This window comes from Zea mays, chromosome 10 (genome assembly GCF_902167145.1).
Source record: "Zea mays cultivar B73 chromosome 10, Zm-B73-REFERENCE-NAM-5.0, whole genome shotgun sequence".
NCBI lineage: Eukaryota > Viridiplantae > Streptophyta > Magnoliopsida > Poales > Poaceae > Zea > Zea mays.
In genome coordinates, this window is record NC_050105.1 from 58,409,919 (window position 1) to 58,430,270 (window position 20,352).

The window sequence follows — 20,352 nt, forward strand, 5'->3', positions numbered from 1 at the left end:
GTCAGGGTCTCCCTTCGGAAGTTGGAGGGCGTTCCGAAGCAGACGGGAAGGTCGAGTCGTCCGAGGGGCTGGACGCGCTTCCCGGGAATGATCCCGTGGAAGGGCGCAGCGCCTGCTCGGACGGAGGACAGATCGACGCGCAGGAGCCCGAGGGTCTCGGCGTAGATGATATTGAGGCTGCTGCCCCCGTCCATAAGGACCTTGGTGAGCCTGACGTCGCCGATGACGGGGTCGACGACGAGCGGGTATTTCCCCGGGCTCGGCACGTGGTCGGGGTGGTCAGCTTGGTCGAAGGTGATGGGCTTGTCGGACCAGTCTAGGTAGACTGGCGCCGCCACCTTCACCGAGCAGACTTCCCGGCGCTCTTGCTTGCGATGCCGAGCCGAGGCATTCGCCGCATGCCCACCGTAGATCATGAAGCAGTCGCGGACCTCGGGGAACTCTCCTGCTTGGTGATCTTCCTTCTTGTCGTCGTCGCGGGCCCTGCCACCCTCCGCGGGTGGCCCGGCCCTGTGGAAGTGGCGTCGAAGCATGACGCACTCCTCGAGGGTGTGCTTGACGGGCCCCTGGTGATAGGGGCACGGCTCCTTGAGCATCTTGTCGAAAAGGTTGGCACCTCCGGGGGGCTTCCGAGGGTTCTTGTACTCGGCGGTGGCGACAAGGTCCGCGTCGGCGGCGTCGCGTTTCGCTTGCGACTTCTTCTTGCCTTTCTTCTTGGCGCCGCGCTGAGTAGACGCCTTGGGAGCATCTTCCGATGGGCGGCCCTGGGGCTGCTTGTCCTTTCGGAAGATAGCCTCGACCGCCTCCTGGCCAGAGGCGAACTTGGTGGCGATGTCCATCAGCTCGCTCGCCCAGGTGGGGGTCTTGCGACCCAACTTGCTCACCAGGTCGCGGCAGGTGGTGCCGGCAAGGAACACGCCGATGACATCCGAGTCGGTGATGTTGGGCAGCTCGGTGCGCTGCTTCGAGAATCGCCGGATGTAGTCCCGGAGAGACTCTCCTGGATGCTGTCGGCAGCTTCGGAGGTCCCAGGAGTTCCCGGGGCGCACGTACACGCCCTGGAAATTGCCGGCGAAGGCTTGGACCAGGTCATCCCAGTTGGAGATCTGCCCCGGAGGCAGGTGCTCCAACCAGGCGCGAGCGGTGTCGGAGAGGAACAGGGGGAGGTTGCGGATGATGAGGTTGTCGTCGTCCGTTCCACCTAGTTGGCAGGCCAGGTGGTAGTCCGCGAGCCACAGTTCCGGTCTCGTCTCCCCCGAGTACTTTGCGATAGTAGTCGGGGGTCGGAACCGGGTTGGGAACGGTGCCCGTTGGATGGCCCGGCTGAAGGCCTGCGGACCGGGTGGTTCGGGCGAGGGACTCCGATCCTCCCCGCTGTCGTGGCGTCCCCCACGCCTGGGGTGGTAGCCTCGGCGCACCCTCTCGTCGAGGTGGGCCCGACGGTCGCGATGATGGTGCTCGTTGCCGAGGCGGCCCGGGGCCGCAGGCGCGGTGTTGCGCGTGCGCCCGGTGTAGACCGAGGCTTCCCGCATGAATCGGGAAGTCGCGGCATGAGGTTCCGAGGGGTATCCCTGCCTTTGGGAGGCAGAGCTCTCGGCCCGTCGGACCGCGGCGCCTTCTAGGAGATTCTTGAGCTCCCCCTGGATTCGCCGACCCTCGGTGGTTGATGGCTCCGGCATCGCGCGGAGAAGCATCGCTGCTGCGGCCAGGTTCTGACCAACCCCACTGGATGCGGGTGGTGGCCTGATCCTGGCGTCGTCGGCGACGCGGTGCTGGAGGCCCTGGGGCAGGTGACGTATTTCTCCGGCCGGGGGTTGGCCCGCCCATGCCTGCCCGACGTCCCGGCGGATCGGCTCAAGCGCTCCTGCTCCCTCGTCGAACCTGGCCTGTGCCCCGCGGACTTGCTCGAGCTGTGGGTCGTGACCCCCCGCCGGAACGGGGACCACAGCTAGCTCCCGCGGGATGTCAGCGCGAGGCACCGGCCTAGTGAGATCGCCGTCCTCCGGCATGCCGAGATAATTGCCTTCAGAGGGACCCCCTAGATCGACGTGGAAACATTCGTGGCTTGGGCCGCAGTCCTCGTCGTCGAGGCTGCGGCTACCGTTGGAACAGTCGGAGAGGCAGTAGTCACATGCGGTCATGAAGTCCCACATGGTACTGGGGTTGCCAAGTCCAGAGAAATCCCAACAGATGCTGGGGTCGTCGTCTTCCTCGGACCCAGAGGGCCCATAGGTCGAGACGTCCGTCAGCCGGTCCCAAGGCGACCGCGTGCGAAACCCCAAAGGGTTTGAACTCGCCTCTACGAGAGCGCCCGCCAAAGCAAGGTTGCTAGGCGGGTTGAGACTGAATCCAAATGACGTAGGATGGGAATCGGTCGGTACCTTTTGGTCGACGAGCGGCGATGAAGTCACGTCGGGGACCGACTGCATCGTCGTCTCAAGTACGAGGGCGACGTCCTGCAGGCTCTCCGCGAGCGCGCTGGCGTCGTCCGCTTGCTCGGGATTGGCGTGTCGCGGGGAGACGGCGCTCGTCTTCGTCTCAGGCGCGAAGTCGATACCCGGCGCGCCCCTTGTTGGGGTGCCGGCGCTGTCGACTCGCTCGACAACCGACGAGGCGCTGCCTCCTGCTTGGCCTTGGTTGCCCCGCCTTCCCCTCCGCCGACGGGGAAGAAGGCGGGACGAGCTCGAAGATTGTTCTTCCGCCACGCGGGGAAGGCGTCGTCGATTCCGCCGCCGGCGGGCGGGCTGTCGGCCGCCATTGTCGTCGTCGCGCGGCGGTGGAAGGAGTATCATGTCGTAGCTGCCGTCGAGGGACATGAACTCAAGACTCCCGAAACGGAGCACCGTCCCGGGTTGGAGAGGTTGCTGGAGACTGCCCATCTGGAGCTTGACGGGAAGCTGTTCGTCAACACGCAGCAGGCCCCTACCTGGCACGCCAACTGTCGGCGTTTCGAGACCGGGGGGTCCCTCGGGCCGACAAGTGAGTGTCGCTGCGTGCCCCAGCCCAGATGGGTCGAGCGCGAGGGCGAGCGCGAAGGGGGGGAGAAGCGAGGCGGCCGGAGACTGGCGTGAGAGAGGTGGGAATCCCGCGGCCTTCGTGTTCGTCCCGCGCCCAGGTCGGGTGCGCTTGCAGTAGGGGGTTACAAGCGTCCACGCGGGAGAGGGAAGCGAGCGGCCCCAAGAGAGCGCCTGTCTCGTCCTCGTCCCCGCGCGGCCAACCCTCTCTAAGAGGGCCCTGGTCCTTCCTTTTATAGGCGTAAGGAGAGGATCCAGGTGTACAATGGGGGTGTAGCAGAGTGCTACGTGTCTAGCGGGGGAGAGCTAGCGCCCTAAGTACATGCCGATGTGGCAGCCGGAGAGATTTTGGCACCCAGCTAGTGTGATGTCGTGGCTGTCGGAGGAGCGACGGAGCCTGGTGGAGGGACAACTGTCAGAGCGGTTGGGTCCTTGCTGACGTCCTCTTGCTTCCGTAAGGGGGCTGAGAGCCGCCGTCGTCACAGAGTATGCGGGGCGCCATCATTGCCTATCTGGCGGAGCTAGCCAGATGGGACACCGGTCTTGTTCCCTGCGGCCCGAGTCAGCTCGGGGTAGGGTGATGATGGCGCCTCCTGTTGACGTGGCTGGCCTGCGTCCTAGGTTGGGCGATGTGGAGGCTCCTCCGAAGCCGAGGTCGAGTCTGTCTTTCGTGGCCGAGGCCGAGTCCGAGCCCCTGGGTCGGGCGAGGCGGAGGTCGTCGGCAGAGGCCAGGGCGGAGTCCGAGCCCTGGGGTCGGGCGAAGCGGAGTTCGTCGTCTTCTGGGGCTGAGCCCGAGTCCGAGCCCCTGGTCGAGCGGAGCGGAGTTCGCCGTCTTCCGAGACTTAGCCCGAGTCCGAGCCCTGGGTCTGGCGGAGCGGAGTTCGCCGTCTTCCGGGACTTAGCCCGAGTCCGAGCCCTGGGTCGGGCGGAGCGGAGTTCGCCGTCTTCCGGGACTTAGCCCGAGTCCGAGCCCTGGGTCGGGCGGAGTGGAGTTCGCCGTCTTTCGGGGCTTAGCCCGAGTCCGAGCCCTGGGTCGGGCGGAGCGGAGCTTCCTATGGTGCCTTTGGCAGGGCCTGACTGCCTGTCAGTTTCACTCTGTCAAGTGGCACTGCAGTCGGAGTGGCGCAGGCGGCGCTGTCCCTCTGTCAGGCCGGTCAGTGAAGCGGCAAAGTGACGGCGGTCACTTCGGCTCTGCCGGGGGGCGCGCGTCAGGATAAAGGTGTCAGGCCACCTTTGCGGTAAATGCTCCTGCGATTTGGTCGGTCGGTGCGGCGATTTAGTCAGGGTTGCTTCTTAGCGAAGGCAGGGCCTCGGGCGAACCGGAGATATGTCCGCCGTTGGAGGGGGACCTCGGGCGAGACGGAAATCCTCCGGGGTCAGCTGCCCTTGTCCGAGGCTTGGCTCGGGCGAGGCATGATCGAGTCACTCGAATGGACTGATCCCTGACTTAATCGCACCCATCAGGCCTTTGCAGCTTTATGCTGATGGGGGTTACCAGCTGAGAATTAGGAGTCTTGAGGGTACCCCTAATTATGGTCCCCGACAATATGATTAGAGATCAGTGATTCCCTAGATATTATGGACTATATTGTTTAGTGCCACTAAATTTTAGTGAGACACAAAATTATACTAGAAATCAATTCATGTACAACATTTCATTAATTTCACAAGATTAAACATCTAAGTGGCATTAGCATTTCCTTTTTATTTATTTTCTTAAATAAATAAATCAATTCATAAGCTAACCAATAGCTTAGACCAAAAGTTAGAGTACACAAACTGTAGATGAACATACTTTATTTGAACAGAGAATATTCCTATGAGCATTTTGCAATTTGAACCACTAAATTTAGAGTTCATATGAAAAAGATATGAAATAAACAAGTTTTAAAGTTTAAAATATGAAATTAAGCCTAATTCTATGATTATTTAAAAGCCTAGGGTTCAATCTGCAAGATTTCAGGGGCCTGCGCGCGAAAACCAGGGACGGCGGGTTGATTCCAAACAAACCGAGGGCCTCTTACGCAAAACTATCACGAGAAGGGGTATCGTGCACTCTGGACCGCGCGATCCCGAGTGGACGGTCGAGATTAGATCTTGCGGTCAAGCGTGCGGGCGCGTGGCGCGCGGCGAGCGCTGATAGGTGGGCTCGCGGCGTCAGCGACCCGGGGCAGGGCTGACAGGCCGGGCCCAGTGGCAGGTGCGCGGGTGAGGGAGTGAGTGGAGAACGGTCGGATCTAGATCGGGCGATCGGGATTAGATTTGGCCTGGTTAAATCTAGACCGCCAGATCTCGGACGGACGCCCGAGATCCAACAGCCGGTGATCGGGCATGGGTGCGGTGGCGCCGCTCAACCCCGCGACGAAGTCTCGCCGGAGACGAGGGGATGGCCACGGCGGGGCTCTAGAGGCTTGGGGAATGGTTCAGGCGTGCTCAGGGCGACATGGCGAACTCGACCGTGGGCACCACGCCGGCGCGGGGGCACCAGAGAGCGCGGGACACGGCGAGGCGGGCTAACGGCGACGTGGATCAACTCCGGCGAGGAATTGCGCGGGCGCTAGGGCAGTAACAAACGAATTAAGTGCACAGGGAGGTTGCTTACCACAAGCGCGAACTCAGGAGCGCATGGAGGACAGCGGGGAGGCGGGGAAGCCTTGGGTCGACGGCGGCGGGCTCCGGCTGCGCAAGAAGTGCTCTGATGAGCGCGGACCTGTGGCAGAACCGCCCGAATTATTCCAGCTTAAGTGCCTAAGTCACGCCTCAGGGGCCGCAACACACTTAAATCGGAATAACCCGTCAGTCCCTCAGATCTAGTCTGATAGAGCCACTTAACCAGGATCAAATTCCACAATCTCACTCGAAGGTGAGTCACAGAAGAAATACAATAAAACAGGAAACCTCAAACTAAGTACTGAGTTATTACATAGATCGGAGTTTTTCGAGTAGCAAATAAGAGTTCACGAAATAAAATGCAGCGGATAATCGATGTCGTCGGTATCGAGGAAATGGGCAAGGCCTAGCCCACTACTCCTCGTGCTCCTCTCCTGCCGGAGCAACATCCCACTCGACCGTCCAACCCGGTGGCAGGGTGGTAGGCCAAGTCACACCATCAACCATATCCTGAATCGTACCTACAAAAGTTGTGCCACAAGCAAGGCTGAGTATACTAATACTCAGCTAGACTTAACCAGTGTGAGGAATCTACTCCTCTACCTCTAGACTATGCAGCTGTTTGGCTGAGGGGTTTGGTTTGCCAAAAGCACTAGCTATTTCTAAAATCAATTTTTAATTTTTCAAATTCTAGCATCATTATCTTAGCTAGATTTGCTCCTTCTAAGCATACATGGTGACAAGCATTTAGTTCAATCAACAAGTTGTATCATGTAACCTCATTTCACTTCTTACTCGATGTAGTACAAGGGGTCAAGTAGTCTCATTAGCTGCGAGAAGCAGACGATTCGAATCGAGTTTTTATCCTTGCAATGTAAACCTAAACACACGACATGTCAGGGCACTCCGTCCCCACACATGCCAACCGTCCCCATCGATTCCCCGTTCGCGTCCAGACCTCACCGCCTTGGCATACAATGCTCCACTGACCCCGGCTGCCGCCGTGCAGTGACCGCACTTGTACCCACCATAGCTAGCATGGGAGACCCAGTCTCAGGTCGCATGAGGGATAAAGTCCGCACCCGGCTTCACTCAGGTACTAGGTTTACCGGTTACCATATTTCCCGACATGTGCTTAGTACGTTCAAAAGCTTGACTCAGGTATCCACACATTAATCCTTAATTCCTTTTTCCTGTCTCATGGACAAGGCATCCTCCCTGGATCCAAGTCCATAGACTAACATAGATCTCGTTATCAAGATGAATACAATCAATTCCTGACCTCGCACGAGTGCTAGAAAAATCACTCGACTTCTACCGAGATCCTAATTAGCAAGCAGCTACTCGACCTAGCATACTAGTATCCATCTCAAAAAGGAATCTTAAGTTCATGCAACTAGAGGTTTCAAGCAACTCCTACACTTAAGTGCACATTACAATCCTACAAGCATTAAGTGTAGTAAAGTAGCATATAATAATACGGTTATGCATATAAACCGGGGCTTGCCTTCAATAGCTGGGGCTGTGGGGAGATCCTCGATAGCAGCCTCGGGAGCTTGCTCATGGTCCTCCTCTTGGACAGTTCCTTGCTCGGGAATGAGCACGTACTCTCCGTCGGCGAGATTACAATCTAATGAATGCAATGCGTAAGATAGATGCATGATATGATATGTGCTTTAGTAATTTAAACTTTTGATGGTGTATGATCTACTCGAGTTAGATAGAGCTAAGTCTTGCTTATACGAGATTTTTGGTGGTATACTTGGTAAATTGGATCAAACTTAGCTAAGTCAAGTGGTAGGTTTATTTTGGGGTTCCACTGAATTCTTTTAAGGTATTTAGTGAGAATTGTCAAGAATTCAAGTTGGACTTATTGGAGTGAGGTTTATTTCTCCTTTCTCTTTCTTTATTCTTTTTAAGTTATTAGAGTGGGTTTGAACTACAAGTCACCTTAATAAATTTCCAAAAATTCTGCAAAAATTACAGTGGCTTATTACTGGTGTATAATTCTCTGTCTCAAAATTTGGGGTTAAAAAAGTGAATAGTTTTCTCTGGACAAAATTACCAAATGTCAGGGCAGAAGGGGTGATTTGAACTACAACTATCATTTAATAGTAGGTAATTTTATAAGACTTATTTTTGCTGGCATTTAGATGCTATAACATGACTTGGTACAAATTGCTAGCCATTAATACTTACTAGTTATTTTACTAGGATTTTCTAAAGTTTCTAGCCAAAGGGGTGCTTTCTATTACCATTATATTTGAAAAATATCAAACAACAGATTTCTGATTTTTCCTAGCTTCTATTTTGCGCAAGAGCAATCATTCTGAAGTTTGACATCTTTTTGCTTAAGGGAAGGGGTGGTATGCATTAATTGGATTAAATGGCCTTTCTTACAAAATATTGGTAATCGGTATTATTTTGCATCTTTCCAATGGGTTTGTATTTTTCTCTGGTGGCCTATCTCATTATTGATCTAGCAAAAATTTTATTTGCCCATTATTGCATTATTGTGGGTTACTCATGATTTAATTGAACTATGGCTCATTATCATGTTCTGTTTATTTACCTTACTTAAAATGATGGGCTGGGCTGTTTATTATTTTTGCAGTGGGGTTTTGGTGGTTGCAAGTCCACTGGATTTTTATTATCAATTTTGGGTCAGGTTTTGTAATTCTAATAATTGATTTCTAGTTGGAATAATGCTAATTAAAACATTTCACTTGGAATCTGATCTGGACTAGAGGTTCCTTTATTTTTCCTAGGTTTTTTGTTACTTAAGCAAACTAGGAAAAATAATTTCATCCATTGGTCATTAATTTCTAAGGCCTTTCTGATTTTCCTAAGATTTGGACAGAAATGGCTTTTAATGGATATCTACACTAAATTTTTCAATACTGGGGTTCTCACTATTTTTAAACAGTGTTTAAATGGGGTTTGAACATCTACAAATTTTCTTAGGTTCAGCACAGAAGCATAACTAATTTTCCTTAATTAAACAAGGTTTGGTCAGTCTCTGTATTTAATTTTAAACTCTAAAAATTAGAACAGAAAGCATAGGGTTCAGTATTTTTAATTGATAGTTCATAATATTTAGAATTTAGCAAAATTGGTTTGACAACTTTTGGTTAAGTATTCATCAAGTTATGAATTTTCTAAGTTCTATGTTTATTAAAAAGATTAAACAGAAATGATTAAATGGGAAAACTACTTTGCAACGGGGTCCTTGGCGGGTGTTTTAAGTTTTCCTTACAGACGGGTCCCTGGGTTACTATTCAATTGAGTCACTGACATCTCAGAAAACCCCCTGGATTCTTCTAATCCTAACCCGAGGTCCTTCCCCCAAATTAAACAGTACCCGCGGCGGAAGAAAGGGCGGAGGGGCTTACCGGCGGCGAGATTGCTCCAGTGAGGCAGTCGAGGGTGTAGGGGAGGTCCTGAGGGTCACGGCGATGTGCGGGTCGTCGTCGGAGTTGGCCGGTCTGCGTGCGCAGGCGGGGGAGCTCGTCGGCGGCGAGGAGTCTGGCCTATCCAGGGCACAATTGATGAATCAAACGGGTCAGAGAGCTTCACCAGGGATCAAGGAAGGTGTGTGCGCGAGGAATTGAAGAATGGCTCACCGGAGTGTCCAGTCTACGCGCGCAGGCGGGCGGCCGAAGTCCGGTGAGGTCGATCTTCGCCTTCTGGTGAAGTTCTGCCAGGTCCGAGGGCTTGGAAAGCTTCACGGGCCAATGGCGGAGCTAACCGAAGCGCTGGCGCGACTTGGGGGTGACTGGAGTGGGCTGGCCACGGTGGCCGAAGCTCTGGCGGTAATGGCGGGCGGAAAGGAGCTCGCCGGAGCTAAGGAGGGGTGTCTGGCCGGCGATGGTGAGCACGAGGCGAAGTGAGGCGCGCTCGAGGAGGCTTTATAGGCGCGGGCGAGCACGACCGAGGGCGGGGCTATGACAAGCGCTCGGGGCGTGCGCGACGAACGCCAGTGCGCGCTCTGGCGTCTGACACAGCGTCGAGCACGAGGCAGCGCAGAGAGAGGTCGAGTTCAAGCGTGGATTGGCCCCAAATCTTTGAGATTATGGCCATGATCCCGTTGAGAGATCTCTTCCTCTCAGGTTCCTTTGTCGTTTGTGTGTGGAGTCTAGCAGGTTTGGCTGACTGGATTAAGAGATAGAGAGGGGAGAAATCTTGTTTGTCTCACTGCCACACAAAGGGAGAAGATCTTTGGTTTGACATGTCCAAGGCACGCGTCCCGATGCCATCTTCTGGCACAAGACAGAGAGGTTAGTTATGCACGTTTTTGTCAATGGGGCCATTAGGATTTGAGTTAGGGATCAAGGTGAACACGCTTGATCTTTGGCTCAAGGTCTGAAATTCAGAATTCAGAATTTCAGAATTCCCTAATGAACTCCCACTTGAGAGGCTTGTTTAGAGTTTTATTTAAATTGTTTTGGCCAAGCTTCCATAATCTTTGTTGTTGCTTATTTAGTATACTTTAATGTTTATAATTGGCCCAAGCCATGATTCTATATTCTTCATACTCTTTTGCCCTTTCTCTTGAATTTTGTTTATAGGGCTCAATTAGGGTTTTTATTGGGGTTGCACATTTTGCCTTTTTGAAAACCCCATTTGTTTTGAACATGATACTTTTAAGTATAAGCTTAGTGGATAGGGGTGAAAACGGGTCGGGTACCCGGACCGGGTACCGGATACGGATACTAATTCGGGACGTTTTTTCGGATACGGATACGGGTAATTTTATATCCGGGACGGATACGGGTACTACCCGGATAGAATCGTCTCGGATACGGGACGGATACGGGACGAGCAGTACCCGGTAAATACCCGACAGCCTCGGGCGGATACGGGTACCCGGCTACCGGGTACCCGGTAATATTTGGCCCATTAAACAATTAATGAATTAAACATAAACAGGCCCAAGCGGCCAGCCCAATCACTTTGGCCTGTGGCCTCCAAGCCGAGCGCCGTGTCGCTGCTACCCTGGGACCTGGGTCCTGGCCACCTGCGTTGGCTTCCATCGTCCAGCCGCCAGACGCCGTCACCGCGGCTGCGCGACACAGCCTCACGCCCAGATCGAGCGGGCGAGCCCGAGCTCCCATCCGGCGATCCCCGACTCCCCGTCGTCCGTCCGCCCGAGGCCCGAGCTCGTCGCGCCGCTGGACGGACCACGGACGGGCGAGCTCGGTCAGCTCCCTGCTCACCGCGCCGCCGCTGGACGGACCACGGACGGGCGCCGCTCGGTCACCTCGCTCCCTGCTCACCGCGCCGCGTCCGCCCGAGCTCTCACCGGCCACCGCGCTCCCTGCTCCCAGGTATCGCTCCCTGCTCCCAGCCCCTCCCTGCTCCTAGGTCTCGCTCCCTGCTCTCAGCCACCTCGCTCCCTGCTCCCAGGTGCCAGCCACCGAGCCGGGCAGCCGACCGCACCGCGCCGCCGCCAGACCGAGCGCCGTCTGAGCGCCGTCAACCCCAGCTCCAGTCCACTGCTCTAGGCGCCGTCGACCCTGCGTCCAAGAATGCAGCAGCCTCACGCCGGCGCATCAGGTCCCAACAGCGGGCACTCCTCGGCGGCCACCATCGTCGGCTCGTCGGCGGGGGCTCGTCAGCCACCATAATGTGTTGAATGATGAGAACTTACTGCTATATTATCATGTTGGACTATTGTGTTGTATGATGTGAACTTATTGCTATATTGTCATGTTAGAATATTACATTACATAATGTAAACTTATTGTTATATTGTCATGATGGACTATTATGTTGCACGATGTAACTATTTTATGCACCAACTGAATTATAGTGAATGATAATTCACTGTATGCATTATCCGATAAGTACCCGATATCCGCATGTATCCGGCTACACAATATCTGTATCCGTCCCTTATCCGCCCGACTAAATACCCGGTCCCTGTATCCGTATCCGTCCCATTTCTAACTATCCGTATCCGATCCCGTATCCGATTGAAATACATTAGGGTAGGATACGGGATGACCTACTATCCGTCCGTATCCGCCCGTTTTCACCCCTATTAGTGGATCCTTTATTCTTAAGTCAATTTGATGCTCATGCTTAATTTTGGTTCACATAAGATGATGGTTCTTGGGTTAGCACTTGAGAGAAACCCTAGGTGACACTGGGGTGTCACAGGACCGGGCAAACCAGAGGGGGAAAGGACGAACCGAAGGGTGTCCCGAGCTGCGGGTGATGTGGCGGAGCTTACCGAGGGAACGGGCGCGACGCGGGCTCAACGGCGGTCGCGGAACGACGGCGGTCCTCGGTGAGCGACGACGGAGCTTGTCTGGTCGCGTGCGCAGGGCGAGAGAGAGGGGCGAGAGAGCTCAGCTGAAGGCGCAAGTGAGAAGGGGGAAGTGGGCGAGCGGGGCGTGGGGTCTAAAGGGGCGAGGGCGTGAGGAGGTGGCCGGAGAACGCGCGGGCGTGGGCGCGTCCACGGCGGGGGACGTGGGTGAGAGGTTAGGGATGGGCTGACTGGTGGGGTCCACGAGGCAGAGAGAGAGCACGCGCGTGCGAAAAGAAACGGCGCCAACAGGTCGGCCCCATAGAGCAGCGAGAGGGGAGAGGAAGAGAAGAGGTGCGCGGGCGCCGACAGGCGGGGTCCGCCTGTCAGGCACCGAGGGCGCGCGGGCGCGGGCCTAGTGGGCCGACTGGACCGAATTGAGTTTTTCATTTTCCAGGGAATTTTTAATTGCTTTTCTATTTATTTTCTCTAGGGTTTTCAATTTAAATTCAAATCAAGTTTCAAATTCAAACCAAATCAAACATGTGCAACAAGGAGCTCAACATGATGCAACATTTCAGGACTCATATTGGTTTGACAAAATAAAAATAAATAACCTCTCACTAATTAAGCTAAATCTAACCAAAAGAAAAAGAGAGAGAGAAACTAGAGAAAGAAGAGTAACACCTGAATTTGGTTGGTAATTAAAAAGAAATTTTATACCCTAAATTCAGGGTGTTACACTAGGCTTCACCCTTCTGCGGTTCGAGCCCACCTGTAAGCCCCTCCGAGGAGTAGATTCTAGAGTATATTTAGGTTATTGTACCTCACCATACTGTAATGATCCCATTGTGGGGAATATTCCTGGAATGTAGCAGGTAACCGGAGGTATAACGATACTTGGGACCCACCTATCCGCTTGTTCTAAACATAGATGTGACACGCATAACAAGACGCTACAATTCCGTGCCTACTGTTTTGTTGTGCACCTAAACCCTGTCGGTTCGCGAATGTTTGGATCCACCTATCCATGTGTCATATGCCCCTAACATTAACTATTCATAGTGCGTAGAGCAAAGCATATTATTAAAAGAAGAGAAAATATTATCATTATTCTCATGCCCATGGGAAAATAATAACCTCCACAACAACCTTTTCAGCATCAACTTCCAGGACCTGACCGAGTACTACCATCTCCCAACGAACGAATTTTCACAATTTCCTGATACTTAGGGCCCTAATATAGTTTTGAATAGATAGAAATGAGCACATGAATTTGATGAGGGTGTTCTTTCAAAATTATTTTGAGTGGGAAATCAATGACAGCAATTGCAGCTTTGTGAAACTAAAACTAACCGCACCTTTACTTTGTCCATGATATAGATGGCCAAACAGGCCGGCACGGCCCGGCTAACGAAGCGTGCCGTGCCAGATGGGCCAGTGTGTCGCTGCCGCGGCCCAGACACGGCCCGTCAGCCTGCTAGTCGTGCCGGGCCGGCTCGGTGGCACTATGGCTCATCTGAGTATATTGTATAATTTAGTAAAAAATGTATAGTTGTGGGGGTTTGAAACTCACAACCTAATGCATAAGAGGCTTAAACGCATCAATCTAACCAGTGCAGCTGTAGTTTTATTGTGTTATATATTGAATTCTTATACTTAATATATGTAAACTATTATTTTTAAAATAAAAAATATAACTGTGTCGTGCCCGTGCCAGCACTATGGGTCGAGATGGTGGCCCAGGCACGACACTATAGCCGGGCCGTGCCAGGCACTGGCACTATACTAACCGGACCAGGTCGTGTCTGGACTGTGCTTTTTCGTGTCGTGCCTGGTCTGGTACATCGTGTTAGTGCCAAATGGCCATCTATAGTCCAGGATAACCAGCGATCCTGCCACACCAGAGAGTAAGAAATCGTTAGTACCAGATAGACAAATTTGTAATTGCTTTGTAAATGACAAAAGGATATTCTTTCGTATCCACGTCCTCTAGCATTAGATCCCTTCGCGATCCTCATCCTCTTGGAGGTGTTGATGAACATGCTGTATAGAAACAAACAAAGGAAGCGAGCAGAAACATCAGACATGGTCCAAACATCTCCGGATTCAACGAATCAGCAGCAATAGCTAAAAGCTTACTCCTACTAGTCCATCCGAGATAGGATGGGGAACATAGGGGAGATTTTCTTTATGTAAAAAGATTAGCTAGAAATCTGCTTGCTCACCAGGTACGCCTGCTTGCCACAATCCCTGCGTCGTGGAAGAAGAGTGGGGGAGACAATGTTTATGTTAGTGTTGAGCACACAAAACGTCCTCGCGGACGGTCCGTAGTGGTGGCGGACGGTCCGTGCGTGCGCAGAATCAGTTAGGGTTCTGAGTTTCTCGCGGGATTTTTTAGCTAAAACCGCAGGATTAGCTCGGAAAACGACTTGTAGCGGATCCAGACTTTCCCCTTTATATAGATGAAGGGCTACGACCGATTGAATTCCCCACAATCGATCAAATCAAAAGTCTACTTCTCGTTTTTACCTTATGCATTAGGAGTAGTTCTATTTTAGTCTCCATCTACCTCAAATCTTTACCTCCCTTCGGCTCTACGTCGACTAGAGACGTTTTGGGTGGCCTACCGACGCCAAGACACACCCTACAATCTCTCCTCTACGACGGGGTCCCTCCTGAGAGGCGAGATCTAGTTCTGCTGTGAAGAAAAAGACACTCTGCGCCATCGCGGACCGTCCGAGCCCTAGGAGCGGACCGCCCGGTCATACGCAGAGGAAGATTCGCTCCTACACCAGGTCACAAATCATCCGGCCCTGTACCGCGGACCGTCCGTGCCTCTGTAGAGAGCACTGACAGGTGGTCCTTTCTAGTGTTTGGCAGTTAGAAATTAAGAAAAATCGATGTCGGAAAGGATCATGGCGGAGACGGGGGTGGGATGTGGCTAGTTGTATTGGGCATCAACCAGATGTGGGACTCCTAGGTAGGCCTTGGCAATCGGTTAACCGATGTTTCTCGGTTCGGTTTTTCGGTTTTTTTATAAATTCGGTTTCTGGAAAACGGTAACCGAAACCTTCTGCGGAAAATCAAAAACCGAACCTTCAGTTAACCGAATATTTCGGTTCGGTTTTCGGTTTAACCGAAAAAACCGAATATGAATAGTCAAGCGGTGCCGGCTGTCGGCTGGTGGACGTGGACGGTGGCTGACCGGCTGCGGCTGGTGGCACGCGGTGCTCGCTAGGCTCCCAGGTGGTGGCTCGGTTCTCAGTACTCAATAGTCAGCAGACGACGCTTGGCTACTGACCGATGGGCGATGGCTTCGTGAGTCTGTGAGTTGGGACTTGGGAGGCTGGACCTGGACCGCTAGAGCTAAAGGCTGAAGTCGTGAGCACGTGATACGTGTATGCGTGATGGGCCAACTTCAACTAGTGGCCAATGGCCCATGTGCTTCCGGTTTTCGGTTTAAACCGAAATTAAAAACCGAACACCGAAATTAGTTCGGTTTCTGCAGATTGGTAACCGAAAAGTAATCTGATTTGTTCGGTTTCGGTTTTTTCGGTTTCGGTTCCGGTTTTTTCGGTTTCGGTGTTCGGTTTTCGGTTTTTATGCCCAGCCCTACTCCTAGGACAATAGAAAGTGATGTCGTGGTACTGCGAGCTATGGGAGCGCGGGCGGCGGCGACTCTTCTTGGCCGCCGGTGCAGCCAGCGACGGCCCTGAGGGGGGGTGCGCGGGGCGGTCGCCCCGGGCCCCCCGGAATGATGGGCCCCACCCCTGACAACAAGGAGCAGAGCAGTCGGAACAAAATAGCAAGGACACAAGGAGCAGATCACAGAAGTCGAGCAGAGCAGTCGGAACTTGGAACAAAATGTTGTGTCCTCGTCTGTTCGTCGCTTCGGCAGTTCGGCCTTCAAGTCCTTCATCCGATCCTCCCGTCGGGTCGTACTACCTACGTCTCCGACGTCTCGCAGAGTCGTAGCGGCAGGCCAGGCCCGCCGCCATCCCTGACGTCGCCGGCCGAACATGCACGGCGCCCTGGCGGCCCTGCTGCGCAGCCTGCGCTCCACCACGCTCTTCCCCTACTTCATGCTCGTGGCCTGAGAAAAGGAAGAGGAAGTATCCATCCGGTAATAATCGGTAATAATTCTAATGTTATCCCAGAAGACGACGTGACGTTGCTTCGAAATTTCTGTACTCCATAATCGGTAATAATTTCTTTAAGTTTATTCTTGTAACTAAGCGATAACTTCAATTCATAATTTTGTTTTTAATTTCAGCATATAGTCATGTCATCTAGAAAGTATCCATCCGGTTCTGAGAAAAGGAAGAGGAAGAAACGAGCAGATGAGTTCATAGAAACACAGAGAGGAGCTATGGACAAATTTTTTTCTAGTAATTCAAAAACTTCAAGGAATCAAAATGAGATGGCTATAGTTGCTATAGAGGAGCAACCTGATAATAAGCCAGAAGATCAGGGCTTTACACCAGAAGAAAATATTGATCATAAGCCTATGGTTAATTCACCTCCTACAGAAAATGCTAGTGTTGATGAACAACCTGTTTTTACTGAGGATATCTATGATCCAATAAATTGGGATAATCTTGATAACAAGTCAAGGGACATATTAGTAGAGAAGGGACCCATCAGAGATGAAAATATTGAATTTCCTTTGGATATTAATGGCAGACATTTTTCATATACTCATTACTCTAGAAAGATGAGCAATGGAGAAGTTTATGATAGAAAGTGGTTGGTATATTCCAAACACGTTGATAAAGTGTTTTGTTTTTCATGCAAGCTTTTCAATACAGAAAATTTCAAGAGTTCATTGGGTCACGAGGGGTTCAGAGATTGGAGGCATATTAATGAGAGGTTGAAAGAACATGAGGCTAGTATACAACATATTACAAGCATGAACTCTTGGAATGAACTGAGGGTGAGGCTTGATAAGCATGAAACAATTGACAAAAACATTCAGCAGCAAATCACAAAGGAGAAAGAGCGTATCAGACAAGTTTTACAAAGAATAATTGTTGTTGTGAAATTTCTTGGTAAGCAGAATTTAGCTTTTAGAGGACTAAGTGAGCAACTTTACAATGATCAAAATGGTAACTTCTTAGCTTGTGTTGAGATGATTGCTGAATTTGATTTGGTTATGCAAGATCACCTCAGACGTATTCAAAACAATGAGATTCATTATAACTATCTGTAACACCCTGAATTTGGGGGTATAAAATTTCTTTTCTAATATCCACCAAATTCAGGTGTTACTCTCTCAGTTCTTTGCTTTCCTTTCTCTTTTCACTAAAAATGGAGAATCATTTTGTTTTATATTAGCGTAAACCTAGTGGAATGAGCCCTAGAGGCACTTTGGTTGTTGCATTCATGCTGTTGCATAGTGTTTCTAAGTGCAAAATGTGTTTGAAATATGTTAACATATCTTATAGAAGCGCTCGGTAAATTTTCATATTTTTCGGAATATTTTTCTATTTTCCAGAAACCAAAATCTATTTATTTGTGGAACCTAAAAATGTTTTTAGAAATTCTAATTATGTTTTTTGAGTTCATTAGGTGCCAAAACATTTATAGGAATTTTTCTAGAATTTTTGAAAGTATCTATAATATTTTGAGCACAAAATATGGATTTCTAGGCTTTTTCGAATTTTAAAAATAGTAAAATCCGAATTTTAACTGAATTTTTATCTCGTCCAAACCCTAGGTATATATACATGTCCGGCTTCATCTCGTCGAGCCCGTTACAGAACACGAAACGTTTTCTCCAAATCCAATCCCTAGCTCCCGGTATTGCTCGCCGAAGTTCGGGGCGGTTCCAACTCCGGTGACAACTCCGGCGAGCAATTACTCCCAATCCGTGCATCGTCTGCGGAATCCGAGGGTACCGCTGCGTTCGTCTCGTCGAAGGCTTCGTCGCAGCGCGTTCGGTTCATCGATTGGATCCCCGAATCTCCGGCAATCGACGGATTTCTCCTCGGCTCCGGCGAGGGTCTTCTTCCCCGGTGAGAAACCTTCATTGTTGCACCTAGGGTTTCTTCGTTTCTTCGTTTTCCCGTCCGTACAGAGCCTCTCCCACTCTCCCCTTACCTTCCCCGGTGGCGGCGCCCCTCCTCCCTCCGTTTCCCCTCCTCGACGGCGCCTTTCTCCCTCCCCGGCGGCGGCGGCGGTGGCCGGCGGTGGCGCCCGCGTTCCCGTGCTCCCGCGCCCGCGCGCACCCCTCCCCGGCAGCGGTGGCCGCGCCCCTCGCGCCCCGTGCGGCCGCGCCCACCCCCGGCCGGCCCAACCTCGTCCTCCCCTGCGCAGCCCCCTCCCCTTCCTCTCCTCTCTCTTCCATGGATGGGAGGAAGAAGATGAAGAGAGGAAGAAGATGACAATTCTGTAAATTTAGTCCGCGCGAATTACAGTATGGTTTAAAACATTCATAACTTTTACGTTTTAAACCCGATTCGATCCATTCAAGTTGCGTTAGATTCGTACTAAAATTATCTTAATTTAGAAATATTTATCCTAATTTTTGCACATTTTATTTAATTTAGTTAAACGTTTGTTTAACCCGTGGCTACTAAAACGACATTTCAATTTAAAAATCTAATTTAGGAATTCGATTCGCGCATTTATAATTAGTCACCAATATGATTAACCTTAACTGAACTGTTACTTGTTAATAATTGTTTAGTGTAATCATGTTGTCATTTATTTATTAGTTTCGCATGTCGGTCCGCGCGTACCGTGCGCGTGCCGCGGTGCTGTTTCACGCATGTCGTTTGCAAGTGTCGCGCGTGTTGTTCGTACGCTTTGTCGCGTGCCGTTCGCGTGTGTCGCGCGCCTTGCCGCGTGCCGTTCGCGCGTATCGCGCGTTGTCCGCGCGCTAAGTCGTTTGTGTCCGCGCGTTGCGCACATCGTGTTTGCACGTCGTGCGTCGTTAATTCGTCTCGCTTAGAATCGCTCATATTAATTAAGTTACTTGCTTAACTGTCAACTATTAAAATAGTAAGTTAGTCAAAACTAATTAGTAGTATTAATTTACATTTGATTAGTGTAAACATGCTAACCCCTCGACCATAGCTTCGACTATCGCGGTTCTTTTCCTCGCATAACTGTAGAAGCGCTCTCTATTTTATATTGCTCGCTTTTATAATATTTTATCTCGTATGGTGTAATGTTCTTATGCAAGTATATGTTTGTTTGTGCCTGTTTGTATTCGCTGTGCGTCGCGAATAGACTGCGATCCATTTCCGAGCTTCGAGGAATCGACGAACAAGCTTCGGCGACCAAATGACCCAGCTCTTCGAGTTCTACGAAGCTGAAGACCCTGAGCATTTGTTTGGTGAAGGCAAGTGTCCTCTGACCTATTATGTCCCATTTACTTTATAATTCATCAACCCGCATACCATGATCAACCTAAGGATTGACTAGCTTTGTATTTACCTTGTCCTTGATTACCTTTTGGGTTACTATGGTTAGATTCATGCTATTGCTTTACTTTAATCAATGAACATGTTGTGAACACTTATGATACGATGTTGTCATTATGATTATGATGTTGGACTGGTGATACTTTAGGGGGCTCGAGCGGTTTCTCGAGTGCCTCTCCGTAAGGACCTGTTCGTTGGATGACCGCCCGGGAAAACAGTGCAACCATGAGGGTGGAATGGGATGCCCTTAGCTGAATAATTAGAGGAACCGGGGTGTAGTTCGCTTAGCCGTCGTGCCGTTAATGGGGCTCGGTGTATGCGGCTCGCTCTGCCAAGTTTGGTTCGCCCCTTGGGGAGGAGTGCGGTGCATTTAGGAAACCTAACGGGCGGCTACAGCCTCGGGGAATCTTTGTAAAGGCTACGTAGTGAAACCCTGCCTATTCACCTTGGTAGTGTTTAAGGGTTTGATCGGCCCGAGGCAAGAGGGAATCACGGCTTGTGGGTAAAGTGCGCAACCTCTGCAGAGTGTTATGAAACTGATATATCAGCCGTGCTCGCGGTTATGAGCGGCCAAGGGAGCTCCATTGATTAGTGATACTTGATCAGAGATGTTCGGATTACAGGTGGCAATGAGATTGATGGTTCTTGGTATTGACTCTGGTAATGGTAAGTGGTACTCTTTCCGTTTGGAAAGGAGTACGTTTGGGTTAATAACGTGGGTTAAATCTAAAACTTGGCTTTCTCTACTAGTAATAATAATCTGACCAACTAAAAGCAACTGCTTGACTTACCCCCCCACATAAAGCTAGTCCACTACAGCCAAACAGGACATTTGCTGAGTACGTTGATGTGTACTCACCCTTGCTTTCACAAAACACCAGGTTGCCTTTGGTGCAATCTATGCTCAGGTAAAGAAGGCGTCGAGGCGGATCTCTAGGAGTTCCAGGACGTCGATGAGTTCGAGGATTAGGCTAGCGACCTCCCCAGTCAGCTGCCTGTGGTGGGTTGTTTACGTTGGCTACGTTTCGATTCTGTGTACTTTGATTTA